We start from the raw sequence: 26,222 nt of genomic DNA on the forward strand, positions 1-26,222 counted from the left end.
TATGAGCTGCCATATTTTTTTCAAAATATTTTTTAGGGAATGTATAAGCAAAAATGTTTTAAAACCACTGCATCATTGCCAACTGCACTTCTTGGCATGCAAATGTGACCGCTTTTCTCTCTAGTTTAAAATACTTCAACAGCTTCTCATTATTCATAGAATAAAATCCAAAATCCTTGGCTTGGTGATCAAGACCCTCCAAGACTTAGCTCAACCTAATTTTCTGGTTTTACTTCCCTTCAGGGAACCTTGTTTTAGTTAACTGCACCACTTGGACCAAGGTGCCTCCTGATGTTGGCTGCTATTGGAGTTAGGTTCCTCCTATCCTCCCAAAGAGACAGGGTGATGGGGCACCATCTTCCTTGATGATCAGGTTTCTAAGGGATCACACTCCCATGTCCTTGAGAAAGGCAGTCCTGGGTTGTAAAACTGACAGGAGGCTTTAAAAAGCTTATATCTCAAAGGGGCAGAATTTACAAGTACAGTTTTCTAAAGTAAATGCTCTAAGGAAAGGGAGACCAGGGACCTGGAAGTAGGAAGAAGCCTGTCTAAAGTTTGGTCAAGCTGAGGGAAACATTAAGTTTACCTTGGTCAGTATAAAATAGTATTTTGAAATGTGACCCCATACCAAGTTATCTAACAAAGCTTTAGAGCTGGTTCTTACACTAAGCTCTCTTTAGGAAAGGCTAAGAATTTCAGATGTCATCTACTCCAAACTTTCTCCCAATGTAGGAATTCCTTCTTGGTTGACTCTGAGAGTCAGTCATTCACAAAATTCTTTATCAGCTCTGACAATTAACTGCTCTCACAAAGCAGTTATTCTATCTTTGCACGGTTCTAACTTTAAAAAAAATATTACAGCATTGCTTTCTAATTGTAATACAAAGGCTTCTCAGTAGAACCTTCTAAGTTGACTATTCCATGAGAAATTAGACAAAAATAATGTAGTTAAGAAATCCGAGCTTTTATTTTCAGAATAAAATCAATATATTACCAGATACTAGTTTTCTTAATTAGGGAGCATATGTGAAGCTTATTTTTGTCAAAAAAATAATCTGGTGATAGATATTTTAGGGGCATGTGAAGCAACTGTGGATAAAAGCTAGCTTTTATAATGCTTAAATATTTGATAATATATAAAACACCAACAATTAGCATAGAAGTGTCAAAATATTTGCTAGAAATGTGGAATCATCACAGTCATCAGTGAAGTAACTTGCTGATGTTCATTACACCTTAGTTTCTTTCATACATTTTTAGGCAAAAAAGCAAAGGCATCTAGAGAAATGTGCCAGGCTATCAAAATATGTTGCTGTTTTAATGTGTCTGAAACCTCTGTTTTAAATGCAGTTAAATTTGCCTGTCTATGAAGCATTCTTCTCCTTACCTCTGTCTGCCTCCTTGAAAAGACTTAGTAATGGTTATAAATATTAACCAAGGTCAGCTCCCCCTTCTCCATCTCTAATTAGCTGGAATTCCTACGACTAGGTAGATAGCTATAAGCTCCCTTGACCTACCTGGGCATCCCTTGACCACAGTAGGTATCACATTAAAACTAAGTGCCATATACTTTGGTAGAATGAATGATAACTAATGCGGGATGGGTTGCTATGGTTAACTGGTACTGACAGGAAATTGATCTTTGAAAATTCTCTAAACCTTCAAAGACTGAAAGATAGTTCCATTTCTTCATTTGAGTACCAGGCCAATCAACTTATTTATGTTTATAAGTCCTAATTTATGAAAAATACCTTAGTTTTGTGAATCGTATGTTCAACATACTGAGATAAGTGAAGGAATATCAGAGTTATGTTCTTCATCTCAGTAACTCTCAGGAATAACTGGGAGATGATGACTATCCACATTAATTAAATTATAATTTTCTCTCAGCCTCTCTCTCTCTCTTTCTCATACACACACACACACACACACACACACACAGGGCCATTGGAATTCACTTCTTCTAGGCAATGAGAATTGAACCCAAGATAATTCCCTCTCCTTGTATTAAATTATGCTGAAACCAAGCAAAAATAATTTAGCTGATTGCTCCAGGAAATACTTGCTTCTAGAAGATAAGAGTAAGAACCAACTAAATGGATTACTTATCAAGTCTAACAGCTTCCTGATCAAGACTTACTTGAAGATCCTTGTCTCTATATGCCCAGCAATCCAAGGTTAGTCGTAAATGCTATCAAATTCTAACTAATTTCTAGTTTTGCAAGACCCCCTTAAGATCACCCAGTTCAGCCCCTAGAACTCTATAAATCCCTTGCCTTAATTTCCCTTTTGAGACTATTAAGACTGTCAAGGTTGTGCTCTCCCTTACTGCAGTAAATCTAATAAAATTAACTTGATCAACAAATTTCTCAGTACTTCCGCAGTGGTGCAGTGGTTAAGAATCTGCCTGTCAATTCAGGGGATACGGGTGCGGTCCCTGGTTCGGGAAGATCCCACATGCCGCAGAGCAACTAAGCCTGTGTGCCACAACTACTGAGCCCACATTCTGGAGCCCGCGAGCCACAACTAATAAGCCCGTGTGTCACAACTACTGAAACCCATGTGCCTAGAGCCTGTGCTCCACAACAAGAGAAGCCACTGCAATGAGAAGCACACTGCAACAAAGAGTAGCCCCCGCTCACTGCAACTAGAGAAAGCCCACACGCAGCAATGAAGGCCCAAAGCAGACAAAAAATAAATAAATTTATTAAAATTTTTTTAAATAAAAATAAATTTCTTAAAAAGACACATTTCTCTGGTAGCCTTTTTGAGGAGTCAACTATTGAGAACCAACTGTTTACATGATGTGTCTCTACCACATTAGAATAAATGAAATTCCAACCTCTCTTATTTTCCAAATATTTGTACCTAAGTATGTGGTATACCTTCTCCTAACCCTCCATGGTCTATTTTCAATCAAATTGGCTTCTGATTTTTTTTTTTCAATTAACACCAGTGTACACTGAAAACTCCTGAGACCCAAAATATTCTGATGAGGCCCAGACTCCTAGCTACTTATCTCTCCACTCCTTCACTCTCCCCTCTGATGAGCCCTTCTCCATGATGCTGCTATCCACTATACCTCAAAAATGCACCTTTCTTAGAAATTCCAGTTAGGGGCTCTGTCTGCCAGACCAGATCCAGTAAATTTAAGCCCATTTGTCATGGCTTTCCAGTGCAATTGTAGGGACAGTGTCCTTTACCACCAACCCACTTATAACAGATGTTTTCCCTTTGCCTATATCTTAATTACTGAAGACCTAATTTTCAGCATTATTTATTATATGGATATTATAGAGTTATTATAAATACAGATTAAATGGCATATTTGTATCAATAACCCGATAATACTAGTCTTATAAAATGAAGAACTACAGAACTTCTCCAAGTCTCAGTTTCCTGTTACAAAAGAAAAAAAAATATTGTAAAACAGATTAAATGATATTCTACATTTGAGCGTAGTTTACAAACATAAAGTATCAAAGATGTACTGTTTAGATAGTAGTGTATCATTGGGCTAGAATGCTTTGTTTACTACAAAAGCACAAACAAAATTAATAACCCTGTGCATTTGGATTAATAAACTACCTAGATAATATGAGCTACCTTCTTCGCTGCAGACAGAATATGGGTATGTTCATACTTGATAACCTAAAGGAAAAACTTGAGTGTTCAATAATCATCTATTCAAATCTTCTCATCTAGGACCCTACTCCACATTCTCCTGGCTCTTGCTTCTGACCTTTTGGCCACTGCCATGCTCATGAGCATCAGAGTATAGGCAAGAAGGAGGGATGTGAGCTGAGATAAAACTCCATTCTGCATGTGACTTCTTGTTAGCAACCCTGTAAAATATTTGCTAGCGAAAAGGCTTTACTTTTGCATTTATCCTCTCCTCATTCAGGAGAGGGGTCAGAAAGGCACAGGCCATAAATACTGAACTTTATGGTCTGTGTACTACGATATCCAATGGCTTCAAAGGGATAGCTATGCTAAAATGTGTTATAACTAGCATCATTAATTTCTGCCATTGGGGCTATAATTTTGATTGTTAAATCTTTGCCATTTACATGTACACAAGAATAATATATATTTATGCATTATACATAAACAAATATGTGTATACTTCATACGTATATACATCAAAGAAATGGATCTGTAAGGTTAATTGTTCTAAGAGTATATGGTGCTTTTTTTTGCTTTGTTTTTCCTTTCTTTTTTGGTCTTAAGAGTAACAAAGATACTTAGCAGTAACTGTAGCTTAAAAAAAAAAAAAAAAAAAAAAGAAAGAAAGAAAGAAGGAGAGAAATATGTAGTCTTACCATTTCATTTCAGGCTGACCTGACCCTGACTTTCAAATTGAAATGGATAAAGACAGAAAAATGGAAAAGCCCTAGACATGGTAGGGACATTTTTAAAAAGTTTTTAAATTCTCCAACTTCAAGTGGCTAAAAGAGGATTTACAGTAAATAAGAGTTTTGATTCAGCCATTAATATCAAATGAAGCATCTTGGGAGGTTTACATAGCTGAAGGCATTATTCAGATACAGAACTCCTCACTGTTCCCTCAGGGCACACACTGTTAACAATCAGAGGCAGTTAACAAGCTCTATGCTGTGTTCTCCCCTGGTTGCAGCTAGGGAAACTTATGAGAAGCTCTTCAAGAAACCCTTGATTAGAATTCTTCACTATAGTCCAGCATGGAGGACTCAAAGGGCAAATTCACCTGTGACCAGGGTTATATACAAGAAAAAGTTTAGTGATTAAAAAAAAAAAAAGTCTAAACCTATGTCTAAACCTAATCCCACAGAAACCCAGAGATTTACTAGTACATACCTCACATGCCTTTATTCTTTCTGGTTATGCAAAAGAAAAGAGGCTTACTAAAAAACAAACCTCCTCCACATCATTTAATTTATTTCGATAATATACAGTGTATAGTTATAACAATCAATTAACTGTAAATATTATAATTGCAAAAGCAGTGCTTTAAGACTAGTAAATTTATTTTAGTGATTCAACAGTGTAGAAAGGTATACACATTCTCTGTCATGATGAGGGTCTCTTGGGAAGTACTAGGAGGTCAGCACTTACTTTAAGGTCAAGGCAGCTTGAATGGAAGTGATTCTACACGTCCAGGATCAATCAGGAGTGAACGTGGCTGCCCTCACCTGCCCTTCTTTGTTCTGAGAAACTGCCAAGATTTTTGCACTGTGTCATACTCAATGGGAGAAATCTAAACCAGGCTTTCAGAGACAAAGCAAGCAATTGAATTAAAATATACCATAAAGAAAATAAATGAGTCAAGCCACAGACTGGAAAAAAGATTCACATTACATTTATCTGACAAAGGATTTGTACTGTCTATATAATGAAATCTTTCAGAACAACATTAAAAAGGAAAACTACCCTCAAAGACAGGCACAAGATTTGTATAGATGTTTCAAAAAAGAAGATAAATAAAAAGCAATAAGCACATGAAAAATATTAATCATTATTAATTAGAGAAAGCAAATTAAAATACACAAGTGTGGCTAAAATTAAAGATTGCCAATAACAAATGTTGGTAAAAAATGGAATGGCTAGATTACCCATACATTGTTAGGAGCATAAGACAGTATATCATTCTGGAAAGCTGGAAATGTCTTATAAATGAAACACATTTCTATGATATAACATTTACATATCTACTTATATGTATTTATTAAAGAGAAATGATAATATATGTTTTCAAAAAGTCATATTAGCCTTATTTATAGTAGCCCCAAATTGGACATAACATAAATATCCATCAATTAGAAATTAAATCAACAAACTGTGTTATATTCATACAATGAAATGATACTTAGCAATGAAAAGGAATGTATTACGATGCACATAGCAACATGGATGAATCTCAATAACACTATCTTGAATGAATAGGAGTAGAATATGAATATACACACTAACAGTTATAGTTCAAAAACATGATGCTAAGTGAAGCCTGAAAGTGGTTGCTTTTGGAAGGGGGTAAATGTTCCAGAAAGGAGCATGAGTGAAATCTCTATAAAGTGATGGAAATGTTCTATATTCTTCATTGGATAATTAAAAACTTATTGAACTAATAATCGAGGTTTTTACATTTTATCATATATACATTTTACAAAAAAAAAGATGAAAGAAAAAAAAGAAAATCTAAACAATGGCAGGAAAAAAATACCCTTTGGCACATTTGCTATGTACTAAAATGTGTCCTCCCCAAATTCATTTGTTGAAGTCCTAACACCAAATGAAACTGCATTTGGAGACAAGGCCTATAAAGAAGTAACTAAAGTTAAGTGAGGTCATAAGGGTGGACCCCTGATCTGATGCAATTAGTGTCCTTATAAGAAGAGACACCGAGGAGTCTAATATCTCTCACTTTCACCATACATGCATAAAGAAGAGGTCACTGATTACGAAAGGTGATGGTGGCTGCCTGCAAGCAGAGAAGAGAACTCCGAATGACAGCTACTTGGTTAGCACCTTGATCTTGGACTTCCCAGCCTGCAGAACTGTAAGTAATAAATTGCTGCTATTTAAGCTGCCCAGTGTGTGGTATTTTGTTATGGCAGCCTGAGCAGACTAAGACACCACCAACCTTACTTATAGGAACTTATTATAACTGACACATCCAATCATACAAAATATATTCACACATACACATGATGGTATTTATTGAGGCATTTTTTAAATAATTGCAAAATATTGGAAATAACCTAAATGTCTAGACATAAAAATAACTGATTGAGCTATTTCACTTTCATATAATACAGTACAATACAGCTATTAATAAACTGATAAGTTATTTCCAGTGTGTAGCTGTGCAGAAATGTGCTTGTGTTTGAAAAAACAGAAGATGAATAAACGAATAAAGTTTGTTGGCAACAGAGTGGAACATAGGAAGAGTGTGGAAGAGACATAGGGAGGAGTGACAATACACTGTGTACATAGGTGTCCATTTCTGAATAGGTATGTCTTCTCAAGCCACCATTTTGCTAAAGTTTTACTTAGTTTAGAAATAAACATAATCAACAGGGATAGTAACAAATATACATTTAAAACAAAGAGAAAAAACATGAAACTAACTGTATATCCACTTGATAACATAACCACGTCAGAACAAAATAACCTATTCCAAGTAATTTCAGTATAAGCTCAGTCTAAAGACAGAAAAAAGTAGAAAAACATCTTGAACTGTACTTAATGTCTTTGTTGTTATCTAGCAGTCTAAAGCTATGTGTGTGTGTGTTTGTGTGTGTGTGTGTGTGTGTGTGTGTGTGTGTGTGTGTGTGTGTACCATTGGATTCAGCAAATAAGTAAATATATTGCTGCTCTTCAGAGTCAGGGTTTTCATTGTGGGAGGAGGGGGATATAACTAAGGAAAGAGGGAAGAAAAGAATGTATCCTGTTGTACTGGACAGAAATTTGAGGTATCAGGATGAACTAGTGATTTAAATATACATATACTAGCTTTGTTTTCTAGAATCTATGACACTCCTAGGCCAATGAGCACAGCTAGTTTCCAAATCTTGGTTTCTAAATATTATTACTATCAACATAATTCCCTTACAGGATGATTCTAGGGTTGGGGAAGGGGAAGTGGGAGGGTCTGGGAGATCTTTTTGTTCCAGAAAGTAAGATATTGCTCATAAAATTATGAGGACATTTCAGAAGTACACAGGAGCCAGACTGTAGGAGTTCACACTGGCAAAATTAAAAAAATATATACGCACATACACAGAGAGGAAGAACATCAAAATGAGTAATACAATAATGGATTAAAATATGTTGAATTAAAATACAACCCAGGAATCTATAGTGTTACTTTAAAAATGCTGTACACATATACACATATATACACACGTAAGTGGAGGAAGGAGAAAAGCTCTTCCTTACAGTAAAATGCAAAGTAAGAAATGTAGAAGGAATAACAGAGTGAGAAAAACACCATTTTGCAACTTCTATATTAACAACTGATTCAAGTAAAAATCACATGTGGTTGTTAAAGATTCTGACACCAATTCCAATGTGTGTAGGTGTGTTCTTCCCCACACCATCAAACAGTTTTTCTGATACCAGATTGGTGTCCTACAACTCAACACAGTTCTGATACTGTTTGCCCAGACATAGCATCAGAACCCACAGGTTAAGGGCTCAGTTACACAAGATTACCCTCCACTTCAGATACCAATTCCAAGTCCAGGGTGATACCTGTGCTTCTAACCAACTGGCTATGAATCAGAGGTTTCCACAGCCTCTTCTTTGGGTTCTATTAATTTGCTAGAGCAGCTCACAGGACCCAGGAAACCAGTTTACTGACTGGATTACCAGTTTATTACAAAGGATATTAAATGATATGAATCAACAGTCAGATGGAAGAGATGCATAAAGAAAGCTATGTGGGAAGGGACAGGAAGCCTCCTTTCCCTCTCCAAGCATGACACTCCCTCCAAATCTCCAGAACTAATATGCTATTTTTAGTGTTTTTCTCTAATGTATTGCCTTTTCTAGATTCCACATGAAATATGTACTCTTTTGTATGTGATGTCTTTGACTTAGCAACATCACTATCTTAACAATATTGAGTCTTCCCATGCATAAAAACAATACAGCTCACCATTTACTGGGTTGGCCAAAAAGTTCGTTTGGGTTTTCCATAGATGTTACGGAAAAACCCAAATGAACTTTATGGCCAACCCAATATTTAGATCTTTAATTTCTCTTTGCAGTCTTTTGTAGTGAAAAGATCATTCACACCTATCATTAAATATATTCATAAATATTTTGATGTTATTATATAAAAATAAGTATGTTTTAACAATTCATCTTCTAATTGCCCATTGCTAATATAGAAATATAATTAATTTTTATACTGACCTTATATCCTGTATCCTTATTAAATTCACTTATTAGTTCCAGTAATTTGTGGCCTTTTGTAGATCTCTTGGGTTTTCTATACGTGACCATGTCATCTGAAAATAATGACTGTTTAAACTCTTTCCTCCCAATCATTTTTCATTTTATTTCATTTTCTTGCCTTATTGCACTGGCTATGATATTAAATAGAGTAAATAAGAAGAGACATTGTTGCCTTGTTCTTGATGTTAGGTAGAAAGAATTTAGTCTTTCATTGTTGGATATGATGTTAGTATTTAACAGAGATAAAGATGAGGAAGATTACTTCTATATCTAGTTTGTTACTGTTAAATAGTAGAGATTCTAAATTCTTTTTCTCTGAAGAGTATGTTACTGTTTCTGACACAATGAGTTTAATATTTCTTTAAGCCAATTTCAATAGGAGTTTTCTTTATTTAGAGGTGATAGGTTCTGGCTGATATTATGCATTTACTAAAAACAAGTGGGCATAAATAATGTGGATTCTAGAAGAGACAAATGTTTGAAATCACTAAAGAAAATACACTTATAACTTAACCAAGTTAGTTAATCCTTAGAGAAAACATACTTTTGGCTCACCCTTGTTTTTTGTTTTTTGGTTTTTTTTGTGTGTGTGTACCTGTAGGTGTGTTGAGAAAGTGGGTTTGTGGGAGAAAGGAAAGGACAGTATCATTCTGAGTGTCATGAAAATTCAACATTGGCAACAGAATTTTAAAAAGCGTTTTAATATATACACATATGTTAATATATACTTGTGTCTACTAGTTATATATTTGTTACATGAAATTATATATACATATGTATAATGTGTATAATTATATTAATGTACTTGTGCTATATATTTCTAGTGTGTATAGCATCAGTGTTTATAATGTACATAATTCAAATATTAATCTATAAAAACTTTTAGAATGTGTATATACTAGGTAGATTAATATAATAAAAACATGAAAAGGTGTAATGGAATACATAATTTGATTTTAGCCATATGTTTCCTCATTCTGTAAATATTGGAGGTATTGGCACAATGTAAAGGCCCCAAAATATGATGATGTTTGAAAGGGGTTCCAATTAAGGTGAATGATACTTTGAGAAGCATAACATTAAGCCTTTCTGTTTGTATTGTCTGGCTCTAGCAATACCATCCCCATACTCTCTCATATGTAAATAACTATATAAGCTCTTAAGTAGAGTTGAAGCAATTATCAGCCTGTGAATAAATGTGACAGGTGTAGAAGAGGATAAAAAAGGGATAAAGTGCCCAGGCTTGTTTTAAAAGGGGACAGAAGAGAGGAAAGAGCATGGTTTTTGCAGTCTGACCTAGCAACTTAGGACAAGAAATTTATCTCTCCAACTTATAGCTTCTTTACGTTACATAATAGCATTTAAAATACTTATCTCCTAAAGGTATAAAAATTGAAATGGATTATATTATTACCAAATTATATTTAATTAGTGAGTTATTTTATGACTCCAATAATAGGCAATCTACATTACGAATTAACAAAATAAAATTACAGGAAACAATGAAATATATTAAAAGAAGTTAGAGATGATAAAAAGCAGTTAGTTTCAAAGAGAACAAAATGGGATTTGTATCCAAATTAGGCTAGTTTGATGGCGGCTTTGCTAAAATCTCAGACTTAGTGTATGAAGGACTTAAAGATTTCATTAATAATAATATAAGAACAGCCATAATAATTTTATTATGTAGTTATATAAACAAAAACAGTAAGCATCCATGTTATTAGTTTGGAATTCAGCTATTCACTGCTTTATTAACATGCCTTTGCACCAATTATTTTCTTAAATAATGCAGTAAAATATAATAAATACATGTGATTTATGTTTAGCAAAATCCCACAGTCTCTGTGCATAAAATATATGTTAAAATCATTAATTTTGAGTCCAGTTCCAATGCGTTATTCCTATGGTTCATGCTACCAGACAGGTGTAAGCATGAAGTATGGAGAAATTCATATAAATGCAACTCCATCAGGGAGAAGGGATGATCAGAAACCAGGGTGGAAATCTGCCTCTAGGAACAGATCTGGAATAACCAACCCAAATTCAAAAACACAGCCAAAACAGAGCAGAGACAGGCAGTTCAGCACACAGAGAGCTATAATATGAAAAGTAGGTAAGAAGGGTTTAGTAGGCAATCTGGGTGACAGCTGAAAGTTTGACAGTTTTGTGGACAGTAATCATCTTACACAAATTTTCCCATGATGATTTCTCTTCCAATGGTAAGTATAAGGTCAGAAGTAGATAGAAAGCAAATTTAAATCAGAATCCAAATTACAGAGAAGGAACATGACAGAAGCTAGTGGTGACTCCGGGTTCTAAACCAATAGGCTATGGTGGATGATAAAAAGTAAAGACATAGGTAATTTCAGGGAGAATTAGACACCCTGTGAAATGTGATTAAAGATAGAAAGATAGACACATTTTTTTTTTTTTTTTTTTTTTTTTTTTTTTTTTTTTTGCGGTACGCGGGTCTCTCACCACTGTGGCCTCTCCTGCTGCGGAGCACAGGCTCCAGACGCGCAGGCCCAGCAGCCATGGCTCACGGGCTGTGGCATGTGGGATATTCCCGGACCGGGGCACGAACCCGTATCCCCTGCATTGGCAGGCAGACTCCCAACCACTGCGCCACCAGGGAAGCCCAGATAGACACATTATAACCTGTGTGGTTGGCGTCAAAAGAAGGGTGAGTGCAGGAAGTACTGAATCTGAAGTAGGCACACTTAACTTTCTCTAGGCAAAGATGTGGACCATTCTTATAGGGGTGGATCTAGTTCATAGTCACATATGTGAACACTTTCAGAAGAAAGTCATGATTCTGTGGATGCTGGAAGAATATTTTCTGTTGAAGTTATACACTCCAGTTCTGTAGAATAGACATGTAGTAGACACGTCACCTTTATTGCCCTTTTATAGTTTTCAAAGTGACAAGACAGTAGTGTCCTCAACCCAAGAGAAATAATTTGATGCATTCCAATTTATGGATAAAGAGATAAAGAAAATCTAGAAGTTCTCTAGAAATACTTTGAGAAAATACTACCTTTCATATCGATTCAAGTTTATGAACAGTGGAATATTGCCATAATTAACGATGTTTTAGAATTTTTTTAAAGCTACATGTCATTTACATGTATTTATAGTTTGTTACTTTTAAGGGACACATCAAACATATGGATCACAGCTGAGTAATTGAGGACTAGGTCTCAAGGATAGACACTGTTTTACATTGATGATGTGTATAGAATATTTTTAGACTTCATGAAGAGCAGCAGATAAGCTTTCATTCATCTGATGACAAAACAAGGAGATATATTTGGGTATTCTAACTTTGCATAAAGTGTGTGATCAATCCATTTCAGTGGAAAACACCAATTAAAACTGTGATTACAATCACAGCTGCTACAATGATGAAGGGGGCTCCATAAGAGATCTTTTTCAGGTATACAGCATGTTATGACATTTTGTGGAATAGGTATTTACTTGATTTCTCAGCTTAAAAATTTAGATTACTCATCCATAACCCATTACACCACTGAAGATGGTGATTTATGTCTCAGAGCAATGCATGTTTTCTGGCAACAGACTGAAGAGTGACAGCAGTCTAGTAGACATTTTCACAGAAATGGTAACACAGAAATGGATTGCAAAGCACTTCTCAGATATGCAAAAAGCAATCTTCATAAGCTTACAAATAAGACAAACCTACAAATTCTGGAATCGCATATAAAAATAACAGATAATGATAGAAATCACAGCTGTGTTTGATGGTTGCAATTTTTTCTTAAATCTGGATAAATATGAAAAATACCTTAACCTTGATTCTACCCATTTTTTCATAAATTTTAAGTGAAGAGACAGATGGTGGTCAAGAATGATATACCGAGGGGCGGAGCCTCGGGTGCTCCAAGATTGTGACGGGTTGCAGCAGGGGGGAAGAATGGGGGGATCAGCTGCTTCTGATAGACACTAGGGAATGAAGCTGGACCTGGATCCAAAGTAGGCTCTCCATATCAACCAGGCCTGGAGGAAAACGTCTGGCTGGAGGACCGAGCAGAGCAAAGAAGGCCAGCCACCCTGTGCCTTTAGATTGGAGAATTTAACCCATTTACAGGTAAGCCATGTGGCTGAAAGGGTCTTGGTGCTCTGGTCGGGTGTCAGGCCTGAGCCTCTGAGGTGGGAGAGCCTAGTTCAGGACATTGGACCCCAGAGACTTCCTGGCCCCGTGTAATATCAATCAGCAAGAGGTCTCCCAGAGATATCTTTTCCAATGATAAGACCCCGTGCCACTCAACAACCAGCAAGCTCCAGTGCTGAACATCCCATGCCAAACAAGGAGCAAGACAGGAACACAAGCCCACTCATTAACAGAGAGGCTGCCTAAAATCATAATACGGTCACAGACACCCCAAAACACATCACTGGACGTGGCCCTGCCCACCAAAAAGACAAGATCCAGCCTCATCTATCAGAACACAGTCATCAGTCTCCTCCAGCAGGAAGCCTACACAACCCATGGAACCAACCTTACCACTGGGGGCAGACACCAAAAACAATGGGAACTACAAACATGCAGCCTGGAAAAAGGAGACCCCCAAACACAGTAGGTTAAGCTAAATGAGAAGACAGAGAAATACACAGCAGATGAAGGAGCAAGGTAAAAGTCCACCAGATCTAACAAATGAAGAAGAAATAGGCAGTCTACCTGAAAAAGAATTCAGAGTAATCATAGTAAAGATGATCCAAAATCTTGGAAATAGAGTGGAGAAAATAGAAGAAATGTTTAACAAGGACTTAGAAGAACAAAAGAGCAAACAAACAATGATGAACAACACAATAAATAAAATTAAAAATTCCCTAGAAGGAATGAATAGCAGAATAACTGAGGCAGAAGAATGGATAAGTGACCTGGAAGATAAAATAGTGGAAATAACTACTGCAGAGAGGAATCAAGAAAAAAGAATGAAAAGAATTGAGGACAGTCTCAGAGACCTCTGGGACAACATTAAATGCACCAACATTCCAATTACAGTGGTCTGGAAGAAGAAGAGAAAAAGAAAGGGACTGAGAAAATATTTGAAGAGATTATAGTTGAACACTTCCCTAATATGGGAAAGGAAATAGTCAAGTCCAGGAAGTGCAGAGAGTCCCATACAGGATAAATCCAAGGAGAAAAATGTCAAGACACATATTAAACTATCAAAAATTAAATACAAAGAAAAAATATTAAAAGCAGCAAGGGAAAAGTGACAAATAACATACAAGGGAATCCCCCAAATGGTTAACAGCTGATCTTTCAGCAGAAACTCTTCAAGCCAGAAGGAAGTGGCAGGACATATCTAAAGTGATGGAACAGAAAAAGCTACAACAAAGATTACTCTACCTGGAAAGGATCTCATTTAGATTCGGTGGAGAAATTAAAATCTTTACAGACAAGCAAAAGCTAAGAGAATTCAGCACCACCAAACCAGCTTCACAACAAATGCTAAAGGAACTTCTCTAGGCAGGAAGCACAAAAAAAGGAAAAGACCTATAAAAACAAACCCAAAACAATGAAGAAAATGGTAATAGGAACATACATATTAGTAATTGCCTTGAATGTAAATGGATTATATGCTCCAACCAAAAGACACAGACTGGCTGTATGGATACAAAAACAAGACCTGTATATATGCTGTCTACAAGAGACCCACTTCAGACCTAGGAACACATACAGACTGAAAGTGGGGATGGAAAAAGATATTCCATGCAAATGGAAATCAAAAGAAAGCTGGAGTTATGGGTGATGAAGGGAGAAGAATATAAAAGCTAGACAAGAAGAGAAATATTTTCCTTAGTAATACTTTGGTAGATTTTCTCTAGTTTATAACATGGTAAATATGGAAATGTGGTAAATCATACCAGCCACTCAATATGTATTATTTACAACTTGTTGCATATAGACAATTGCTTAGATTAACTATATTTAATTAATGTTATATTTAGTAATGTAGATTTTATCATTCTATATTAACCTCATTTGTTTAAATATTTTTTCAGAACATTTCAGAGAATTATTGGATTAGGTAACTCTCATCTGAAAAATTCTACGAAGAGTCTCACGTCTTTTACAGGAACTTCAGTGAGTGCACATATCCTAATAATAAGAATGACTACCAAATAATGAGAACCTATGACGTGCCAAGCTTTCTGCTAAATCTTTAACATTCAATAATCTCATTCAATCCACACATGAACTATTTAACAAAGGTAATAATGATACAGTTGAAAATTTGAGGCTCTATGTGATTAGTGTCGGAAGTCCAACCCTGCTTATGGAGGATACAGAATTCCAATCAGTTCTATTCAGTATTCTAGTCAAATCAGTTACCCATTTCTTTATTTGCTCATATGGTCATTCATTAATTTATCAAACTTTTGTAAATGTCTTCTATGTGCCAAACAAAAAAGACAAATAAGTTCCTGATTTCAATGGGAATGAAGTCAGCTTAACATGTTTTTTATAGGAAGCATACAAATAAAAGTTGGTTACAACTTTTACTTCTGGTTAGGATAAAAGAGACCACGGTGGCCCAATATTCCCCCTGGTACAGCTAGAACAAGCTGGATAAATATCAAAGTTCATATTTTTAAAGACAGCAAAGAATTGTGGAAACAATAATCACAAGATAAGTTGAAATTCCAGGGATGGGGATTCTTTTAAAATGAGCTGACAACCACTGGCCTTTTTAATTTTTATTTTCTTAATCCTGAGCTTCAGGCTTGACACATATAAAGGGGGTGTCTCTAGCAGAAAAAAAATCCATCAAGGCTTTTGGTGGCCACAAAGAACTGGCATGACAGATTGGAAACTAGGAGCCTCTAACAGAAACCCCCTTTTCCCATGAGATATGTTATATTTAGGAATATCTATGAGAGGCTGGGATCTAGGCCTATAGCTTTCACAAGGCCGACTTACATCTCTCAAAGCCATGGTGTTCTTAAGAGACTGAGTCCTTCTAGAACAAGGGGCAGTCCCTCAAATACACGACTGCTCTCCACATAAGATATCTGCAAGATTTGAGGTACTGGGGTGGGGTGGAGAGATTATATAGCTGGGCTCAAAACCTCTGGAGGGTCAACAGTGAAATATCTCTCTCTCTCCATATATAATTAATACATATATATATACATATATATATATTCTAAATTCTTAGAAGACAATAAGAAAAATAAAAATCTGATTTGCCACTGCTGTGTTTTAAGTTCTTCAATGTTCTCCCTATTGTTTACATGGTGAAACCCAAGCTCTTTCATAAGGTACAGAACCAGAATTCCTTTAGAACCTGAGCCAATCCTAATAAATAATAAATAAATTAGTATTTTAAAAAATATATTTATATACCACATTTTATATTTGTGCTACATATATTAAACATTAAGCATGTATCTTAAATATTATATATAGTGTGTATACACACAGACATATATATTCCTATACCACATTTTGCATTTGCAGGTTTTCACTTTTGCACTCTTTCCTGATGAAGAAAGATGTTTGTGAAATGGCTGGTTGGGGATAGGTGACAATGTACAAGGAACCACACAATGAAGACCAGCAGTAACAGCTATAGGAAATAACACTTAAAAACTGTACATACTAAATAAAACTGTACATAATACTCACTACTTATATGCTCTTAACTACGATTTACTGAAAGACTTCTGACTTTGCATGTCATGTTTCATAGTACCATTTGAACTAGGCAGTCTCATCCTAGTGTTTTCCCCGGGATAGTTAGGATATTTGTCTCAGTTCATTGACATCATTTTTATTCCAGAATCCTATATCTCTGTTTATACAGCTCTGTCCAAGAGAAACTTAATACAAGCCACGAATGTGATTGACATACAAAATTTTAAATATTCTAGGAGCTGCATTAAAAAGTTAAAAAGAACCAGATGAAATTAATTTTAATGTTTTACTTAATATTTTATATCCAAAATATTGTCATTCAACATGTAATCAATATAAAATGGGTTTTTAAAAAAATTTATTTTATTTTTTATACAGCAGGTTCTTATTAGTCATCTATTTATACATATTAGTGTATACATGTCAATTCCAATCTCCCAGTTCATCCCATCCTCCCCATCCCCCCCCCCGCCACTTTACCCCCTTGGTGTCCATACATTTCTTCTATACATCTGTGTCTCTGTTTCTGCCCTGCAAACTGGTTCATCTGTACAATTTTTCTAGGTTCCACGTATATGCGTTAATATACGGCATTTATTTTTCTCTTTCTGACTTACTTCACTCTGTATGACTGTCTCTAGGTTTATCCACATCTCTACAAATGACCCAGTTTCATTCCTTTTTATGGCTGAGTAATATTCCATTCTATATATGTAACACATCTTTATCCATTCATCTGTCGATGGGCATTTAGGTTGCTTCCATGTTCTGGCTATTATAAATAGTGCTGCAATGAACATTGGGGAGCATGTGTCTTTCTGAATTATGGTTTTCTCTGGGTATATCCCAGTAGTGGGATTGCTGGGTCATATGGTAATTCTATTTTTAGTTTCGTAAGGAACCTCCATACAGTTCTCCACAGTGGCTGTATCAATTTACATTCCCCACAACAATGCAAGTGGGTTCCCTTTTCTCTACACCCTCTCCAGCACTTGTTGTTTGTAGATTTTCTGATGATGCCCATTCTAACTGGTGTGAGGTGATACCTCATTGTAGTTTTGATTTGCATTTCTCTAATAATTAGTGATGTTGAGCAGCTTTTCATGTGCTTCTTGGCCATCTGTATGTCTTCTTTGGAGAATTGTCTATTTAGGTCTTCTGCCCATTTTTGGATTGGGTTGTTTCCTTTTATATTGAGCTGCATGAGCTGTTTATATAGTTTGAAGACTAATCTTTTGTTGACTCATTTGCAAATATTTTCTCCCATTCTGAGGGTTGTCTTTTTGTCTTGTTTGTAGTTTCCTTTGCTATGCAAAAGCTTTTAAGTTTCATTAGGTCCCATTTGTTTATTGTTGTTATTTCCATTGCTCTAGGAGGTGGATCAAAAAAGATCTTGCTGTGATTTATGTCAAAGAGTATTCTTCCTATGTTTTCCTCTAAGAGTTTTATAGTGTCCAGTCTTACATTTAGGTCTCTAATCCATTTTGAGTTTATTTTTGTGTATGGTGTTAGGGAGTGTTCTAATTTCATTCTTTTACATGTAGCTGTACAGTTTTCCCCACACCACTTATGGAAGAGACTGTCTTTTCTCCATTGTATATCCTTTCCTCCTTTGTCATAGATTACCTGAACCTAGGTGTGTGGGCTTATCTCTGGGCTTTCTATCCTGTTCCATTGATCTATATATCCGTTTTTGTGGCAGTACCATATTATCTTGATTAATGTAGCCTTCTAGTATAGCCTGAAGTCAGGGAGTTTGATTCCTCCAGCTCTGTTTGTTTTCCCTTAAGACTGCTTTGGCTATTCGGGGTCTTTTGTGTCTCCATACAAATTTTAAGATTTTTTGTTCTAGTTCTATAAAAAAATGCCACTGGTAATTTGACAGGGATTGCATTGAATCTGTAGATTGTTTTGGGTAGTATAGTCATTTTCACAATGTTGATTCTTCCAAGCCAAGAACATGGTGTATGTCTCCATCTGCTTGTATCATCTTTGATTTCTTTCAGCAGTGTCTTATAGTTTTCTGAGTACAGGTCTTTTACCTCCTTAGGTAGGTTTATTCCTAGGTATTTTATTATTTTTGTTGCAATGGTGAATGGGATTGTTTCCTTAATTTCTCTTTCTGATCTTCTGTTGTTAGTGTATAGGAATGCAAGTGATTTCTGTGCATTAATTTTGTATCCTGCAACTTTACCAAATTCATTAATTAGCTCTAATAGTTTTTTGGTGAAATCTTTATAATTCTCTATGTATAGTATTATGTCATCTGCAAACAGTGACAGTTTTACTCTTTTCCAATTTGTATTCCTTTTATTTCTTTTCCTTCTCTGATTGCTGTAGCTAGAACTTCCAAAACTATGTTGAATAATAGTGGTGAGAGTGGACATCCTTGTCTTTTTCCTAATCTTAGAGGAAATGCTTTCAGTTTTTCACCATTGAGAATGATGTTTGCTGTGGGGTTGTTGTATATTGCCCTTATTATGTTGAGGTAGGTTCTGTCTATGCCCACTTTCTGGAGAGTTTTAATCATAAATGGGTGTTGAATTTTGTCAGAAGCTTTTTTTGCATCTATTGAGATGATCATATGGTTTTTATTCTTCAATTTGTTAATATGGTGTATCACATTGATTGACTGGCGTATATTGAAGAATCCTTGCACCCGTGGGATAAATCCCACTTGATCATGGTGTATGATCCTTTTAATGTGTTGTTGGATTCTGTTTGGTAGTATTTTGTTGAGGATTTTTGCATCTATATTCATCAGTGACACTGGTCTGTAATTTTCTTTTTTTGTAGTATTTTTGTCTGATTTTGGTATCAGTGTGATGGTGGCCTCATAGAATGAGTTTGGGAGTGTTTCTTCCTCTGCAAATTTTTGGGAGTTTGAGAAGGATGGGTGTTAGCTCTTCTCTAAATGTTTGATAGAATTCACTGTGAAGCCATCTGGTCCTGGACTTTTGTTTTTGGAAGATTTTTAAACACAGTTTCAGTTTCATTACTTGTGATTGGTCTGTTCATATTTTCTATTTCTTCCTGGTTCAATCTGGAAGGTTATAACTTTCTAAGAATTTGTCCATTTCTTCCAGGTTGTCCATTTATGGGCGTAGAGTTGCTTGTAGTAGTCTCTTAGGATGCTTGTGTTTATGCAACGTCTGTTTTCACTTCTTTTTCATTTCTAATTTTATTGATTTGAGTCCTCTCCCTCTTTTTCTTGATGAGTTGTGCTAATGGTTTAACAATTTTGTTTACCTTTTCAAAGAACCAGCTTTTAGTTTTACAGATATTTGCTATTGTTTTCCTTGTTTCTATTTCATTTATTTCTGCTCTGATCCTTATTATTTCTTTCTTTCTTCTAACTTTGGGTTTTGTTTGTTCTTTTCTCTAGTGCCTTTAGCTGTCAGGTTAGATTGTTTGAGATTTTTCTTGTTTCTTGAGGTAGTCTTGTATTGCTATAAACGTCCCTCTTAGAAGTGCTTTTGCTGTATCCCATAGCTTTTGGATTGTCGTGTTTTCATTGTCATTTGTCTCTATGTATTTTTTGATTTCCTCTTCGATTTCTTCAGTGATCTCTTGGTTATATAATAACATATTGTTTATCCTCCACGTGTTTGTGTTTTTTACATTGTTTTCCCATAATTGATTTCTAACCTCATAGTGTTGTGGTCAGAAAAGATGCTTGATATGATTTCAATTTTCTTAAATTTACCAAGGCTTGATTTGTGACATAAGACGTGATCTATCCTGGAGAATGTTCCATGTGCACTTGAGAAGAAAGTGGAATCTGCTCTTTTGGGATGGAATGACCTATAAATATAAATTAAATCTACCTGCTCAATTGTGTCATTTAAAGTTTGTGTTGTCTGGATGATCTGTCCATTGATGTACGTGAGGTGTTAAAGTCCCCCACTATTATTGTGTTACTGTCAATTTCCTCTTTTATAGCTGTTAGCAGTTGCCTTATGTATTGAGGTGTTCCTATGTTGGGTGCATATATATTTATAATTGTTATATCTTCTTCTTGGATTGATCTCTTGATCATTATGTAGTGTCCTTCCTTGTCTCTTGTAACATTCTTTACTTTAAAGTCTATTTTGTCTAACATGAGTATTGCGACTCCAGCTTTCTTTTGATTTTTATTTGCATGGAATATATTTTTCCATCTCCTCACTTTCAGTCTGTATGTGTCCCAAGGTCTGAAGTGGGTCTCTTGAAAACAGCATATATATGGGTCTTGTTTTTGTATCCATTCGGCAAGCCTGTGACTTTTGGTTGGGGCATTTAATCTGTTCACGTTTGAGGTAATTATTGATACGTATGTTCCTATCACCATTTTCTTAATTGTCATGGGTTTGTTTTCTAGGTCTTTTTCTTCTTTTGTGTTTCCCACTTAGAGAAGTTCCTTTAGCATTTTTTGTAGAACTGGCTTGGTGGTGCTGAATTCTCTTAGTTTTTGCTTGTCTGTAAAGCTTTTGATTTCTCCATGGAATCTGAATGAGATCCTTTCCAGGTAGAGTAATCTTGTTTGTACGTTCTTCCCTTCGTTACTTTAAATATATCATGCCACTTCCTTCTGGCTTGTAGAGTTTCTGCTGACAAATCAGCTGTTAACCTTATGGGAGTTCCCTTTTATGTTGTCATTTTTCCCTTGTTTCTTTCAATTATTTTTCTTTGTCTTTAATTTTTGTCAATTTGATTACTATGTGTCTCAGTGTGTTTCTCCTTGGGTTTATCCTCCCTGGGACTCTCTGCACTTCCTGGACTTGGGTGGCTATTTTTTTTCCCATGTTAGGGAAGTTTTCAACTATAATCACTTCCAATGTTTTCTCTGGTCCTTTCTCTCTCTCTTCTCCTTCTGGGACCCCTATTATGCGGATGTTGCATTTAGTATTGTCCCAGAGGTCTCTTAGGCTGTCTTCATTTCTTTTCATTCTTTATTCTTTATTCTGTTCCATGGCAGTGAATTCCACCAGTCTGTCTTCCAAGTCACTTATCCATTCTTCTCCCTCAGTTATTCTTCTACTGATTCCTTCTAGTGCATTTTTCATTTCAGTTACTATATTGTTCATCTCTGTTTGTTTGCTCTTTAATTCTTCTAGGTCTTTGTTAAAATTTCTTGCATCTTCTTGATCTTTGACTCCATTCTTTTTCTGAGGCCCTAAATCATCTTCACTATCATTATTCTGAATTCTTTTTCTGGAGGTTGCCTGTCTCCACTTCATTTAGTTGTTTTACTGGGGTTTTATCTTGTTCTTTCATCTGGTACAGAGTTATCTGCTTTTTCATTTTGTCTATGTTTCTCTGAATGTGGTTTTCGTTCCACAGGCTGCAGAACTGTAGTTCTCCTTGCTTCTGCTGTCTGTCCTCTGGTGGATGAGGCTATCTAACAGGCTTGAGCCAGCTTCCTGATGGGAGGGACTGGTGGTGGGTAGAGCTCGGTGTTGCTCTGGTTGGCGGAACTCAGTAAAACTTTAATCCACTTGTCTGCTGATGGGTGGGCCTGGGTTCCCTCCCTGTTGGTTGTTTGGCCTGAGGTGACCCAGCACTGGAGCCTACCTGGCTCTTTGGTGGGGCTAATGGCAGACTCTGAGAGGGCTCATGCCAAGGAGTACATCCCAGAACTTCTGTTGCCAGTGTCCTTGTCCACATTGTGAGCCCAGCCACCTCCCAGCTCTGCAGGAGACCCTCCAACACTAGAAGGTAGGTCTGCTTCAGTCTCCTATGGGGTCACTGCTCCTTCCCCTGGGTCCCGATGCACACACTACTTTGTGTGTGCCCTCCAAGAGTGGTGTCTCTCTTTCCCCCAGTCCTGTCAAAGTTCTGCAATCAAATCCCGCTAGCCTTCAAAGTCTGATTCTCTAGGAATTCCTCCTCCTGTTGCCAGACCCCCAGGATGGAAAGCATGACATGGGCTCAGGACCTTCACTTCAGTGTGTGGATTTCCATGGTATAAGTGTTCTCCAGTTTTTGACTCACCCACCCAGCCATTATGGGATGTGATTTTATTGTGATTGTGCCCCTCCTCCCGTCTCATTGTGGCCTCTCCTTTGTCTTTGGATGTGGGGTATCTATTTTGGTGAGTTCCAGTGTCTTCCTGTCAATGACTGTTCAGCAGTTAGTTGTGTTTTTGGTGCTCTCGCCAGAGGGAGTCAGTGCATGTCCTTTTACTCTGCCATCTTGAACCAATCTCCTCTAGTTTCTTTATTTCTCTACATTGTTTGTGTGTGTGTGTGTGTGTGTGTGTGTGTGTGTGTGTGTGTGTTTAATTATGCATGCATGTAAGCAAAAGTGATATTAAACATTTAATGCAGAAGACTATTTACAAGCAGTATATAAATATTTTAATAGTTAAGTCATCTTAAAGCTATAATGATACCCTTTTTTTAAGGAGAATTCTGATAATTTGCTCCTGCTTTCTACTAATCTCAATAAATTAATATTTCTCCAATTTAAAAGAGTATATTCAGGAAAACATGCTTCTAATGACATATAATTTTAAATATTCTAGCAGCTGCATTAGAAATAAAAAGAAACATGAAATTAATTTTAATGTTTTATTTAACCTTTTATGTGCAAAATATTGTCATTCAACATAATCAATATGAAATTGTTAATGAGATATTTTACTTTATTTTTATAATAAATTTTTAAAATCTGGTGTGCATTTTACACTTGCTCTGCATCTTAATTTAGGCTGACCACATTTCAATAGCTCAATAGTCATTTGCAGCTAGTGTCTGCCATATATCTAGAGAACATACTACCTTTCTAGTCACATACGTTCTACCTACAGAATCTAGGTTAGGCTTTATTTTCCATACTCCTTGTGTAAACAATATATTTTTATACCTGAGAATGGGAATAATGTTTGCAAGCTAAAACAATGGAAGTCACCAATATGTACCAGGCACTCTGATCTTTGAAATATTACCTAACTATATAAAGACTAAATAGAAATCTCCAGTGCTATGACTTGTTTGGCTAACTCAAAGTACACTGAGCTGCCAGTGTTTAGTCAGATATTACCTGGTTATAAATCTTAGGATCTCCATCTGTTATCCTCAGAGAATTCCTGTTATCCCAAAGTCCAGCACTATAATCTTTGGAGGAAATTAAGGAAAAGAAAATTTGGCAAAATATGATAACTCTTTAGCATGGTGCTAGCTCATCTGAAAATCAATACATGGTAGCCATTATTATGAAAACGAGGAAGAAGAGAGGAGAAATGCTGCTGACGATGTCTATTGCATAACACACGACGTTTCCATTTCTGGAAAGAGATATGCCTCTGATTATGAGCTCATTTGCAGGACCATTTTGATAGATGTACTGACGCCAGTGAATAATTATTTCCTTCTGTGACAGAATGCCATTGCCACCCAATGCTCATCTAAATTTCTTTTATATACATCTCAACCTAAAAATGCTCATCCAAATTTCTTTTATATACATCTCAACCTAAAAATGCTCATCCAGGATCTTATTGCTTAGATATTTCCAGCAGCAATGCATATGATATCTCCAATAATATCACTAGACCATATTCATCCATTAATAGACTGTCCCTTCAAAACTTCTCCCAATTCTTTATCACACAAGCAACATAAGCAAATATTCTTGCTCATCCTTAATTACTTCCATAATATTAAAATTATTTCAGAGCTGTCATCAATTTCTCTTTGGTAAATATACTAAGACAGTTGTTAAACAATGTCTTTTCCTGTAAGCACAAATCCTCTTGTTTAAATTCAATGAAATGCTCTTATAAAAATCCTCAAGGGAGAGTGGAAAAAGGGAGGTTTTACTTGTGATTTATTTTTCCTAAAGGCAAATTGCATTGATCTTTATTGGCTGTTTACTTTCACTATAACATTTTCTCTTTATAGCTTTGCTACTAAAAGCATTACAATGTTTTGCCAGTTATAGTCTCCAATTGTCTTAAATAATTGCTGATCCCCTTCCTTCCTCAGGGAAGAGTAATTGGTATAAAAAACGACACAACTATTCCCCAATAATTTTTATTTTTTATACTTTAAAAATTTTTCTTTTGATTTTCCAAAGGTGTTCTTAGGCAGCCATTTATATGAGGAAAATACATTTGAAATACATTTGAGCAAATACATTTGCTCAAAATGAGCAGAGAGGAATAGAGGAGACATTAATGAATCTTCAATACCAGGGAGATGGAAGATTTTATTATGCCTCTTAAGTCTTGTATAACATCTTGATCACTTATTTAGAACAAAAAAGAACTTTTCCCTTTGCAAGAAATGTTTATATGTCATTATTTCACTCATTTTAGGCTTCCAAATATTCTATTTCTTTCTTAGTATATCTTTTCTATGATTATACAGGAATGAGTGAGACTGGCATATATCTTACGTTATCCTATTTTTTTCTTAAGCAATGCCCTTTGGGTACAGCTATAAAGTCAATACCTTATAGCTAACAAACCTGAATACTTCTCTTGTGAATGCTTTTTTTTTTTCTGGTAGCATGCTATCTCTGGTGGTTTCTGCAGCCCCTTGGGAAGAGTTGTTAAAAGATACTTTCAGGCTGCAGGTGGGGAAGAGGGAGAGTACATCTGAACTGACATTATTACCTGAGCTGCTGTAAGGATCTGCTCACAAAGTCAAGCTATCAAAGAGATGCTCAAATGTCTGGTTGCTCAGAGGTGTGGTCTTGGATTCCTTGGCAATACTTCTGTGCCTATCACTCAATGTGATTGTTGACACTTGTTGATGTCACATTGGGTATGGCTCCCATTTTGAGAATGACAACTGGGTTTTGTATTTGTGATCAGGAGTATACTGCATCGGGATTTCTTAATTACCCCTTCTATACCTATATAATAAATTTCATAGGTATTTTAACTGTGTTCTTTCTTATTAGTTGCAAAAATATATCTCTTGGGTAAAATAAAAACCTTTCACATTGTCCTATTTTGCATAGTATTCTTTATGACTGTGAAGTCTGTTTTAACAAAATAACAAAGGAAAGCTGTACTATGAATATATGATCTTTATTATATCTAAAGTCTTAATTTGAGGAGAGTCTAGATCTACCAATTGAAGGAATTATGGAAGGTTACCCTCATAGCAAAAAGGATAAAAATTAATTTTCAAGGTATTTTCCTGGTTCTTTGGCTGATATTTCCATACATATTTATTTATGGAAATCATTCTCTTGGCAGCTCCCTGGAGTTAGTGAAATGAGACCACTTTTGCTCCCTTTGGTATTCAGAGATTATTTTAGGCAACTTTATTTTTTAGTCACCTAATTAAGTCCCTGGGTAAATTGATGAAAGGAATGAAGTTTTGCCTGAATCTCTCTAAAGTAACTAGAATTTCTCCAGCTACCACTAGCCTGTGGGTACAAATAAGGTTACATTTACCTTTAGACTATTATCTTCCTGGCTCATCTTCCTAACCAGCTCAACTCTAGAACTTTGGCCCCTAAAACGTTTTCCCATTCCCACTCACAAGTATGTCTGAGAAGTCTCACACATTCTTCTGAACAAGGTCACTTTTTATAGAAACTTGATGTTCAACAAAAGAGAGCTGCTGCCTTTCATTAGGGCTTCCTCCTCCCCAGGCTCATGGTAGCTGTGATT

Source organism: Kogia breviceps, chromosome 9 (assembly GCF_026419965.1).
Source record: "Kogia breviceps isolate mKogBre1 chromosome 9, mKogBre1 haplotype 1, whole genome shotgun sequence".
Taxonomy (NCBI): Eukaryota; Metazoa; Chordata; class Mammalia; order Artiodactyla; family Physeteridae; genus Kogia; species Kogia breviceps.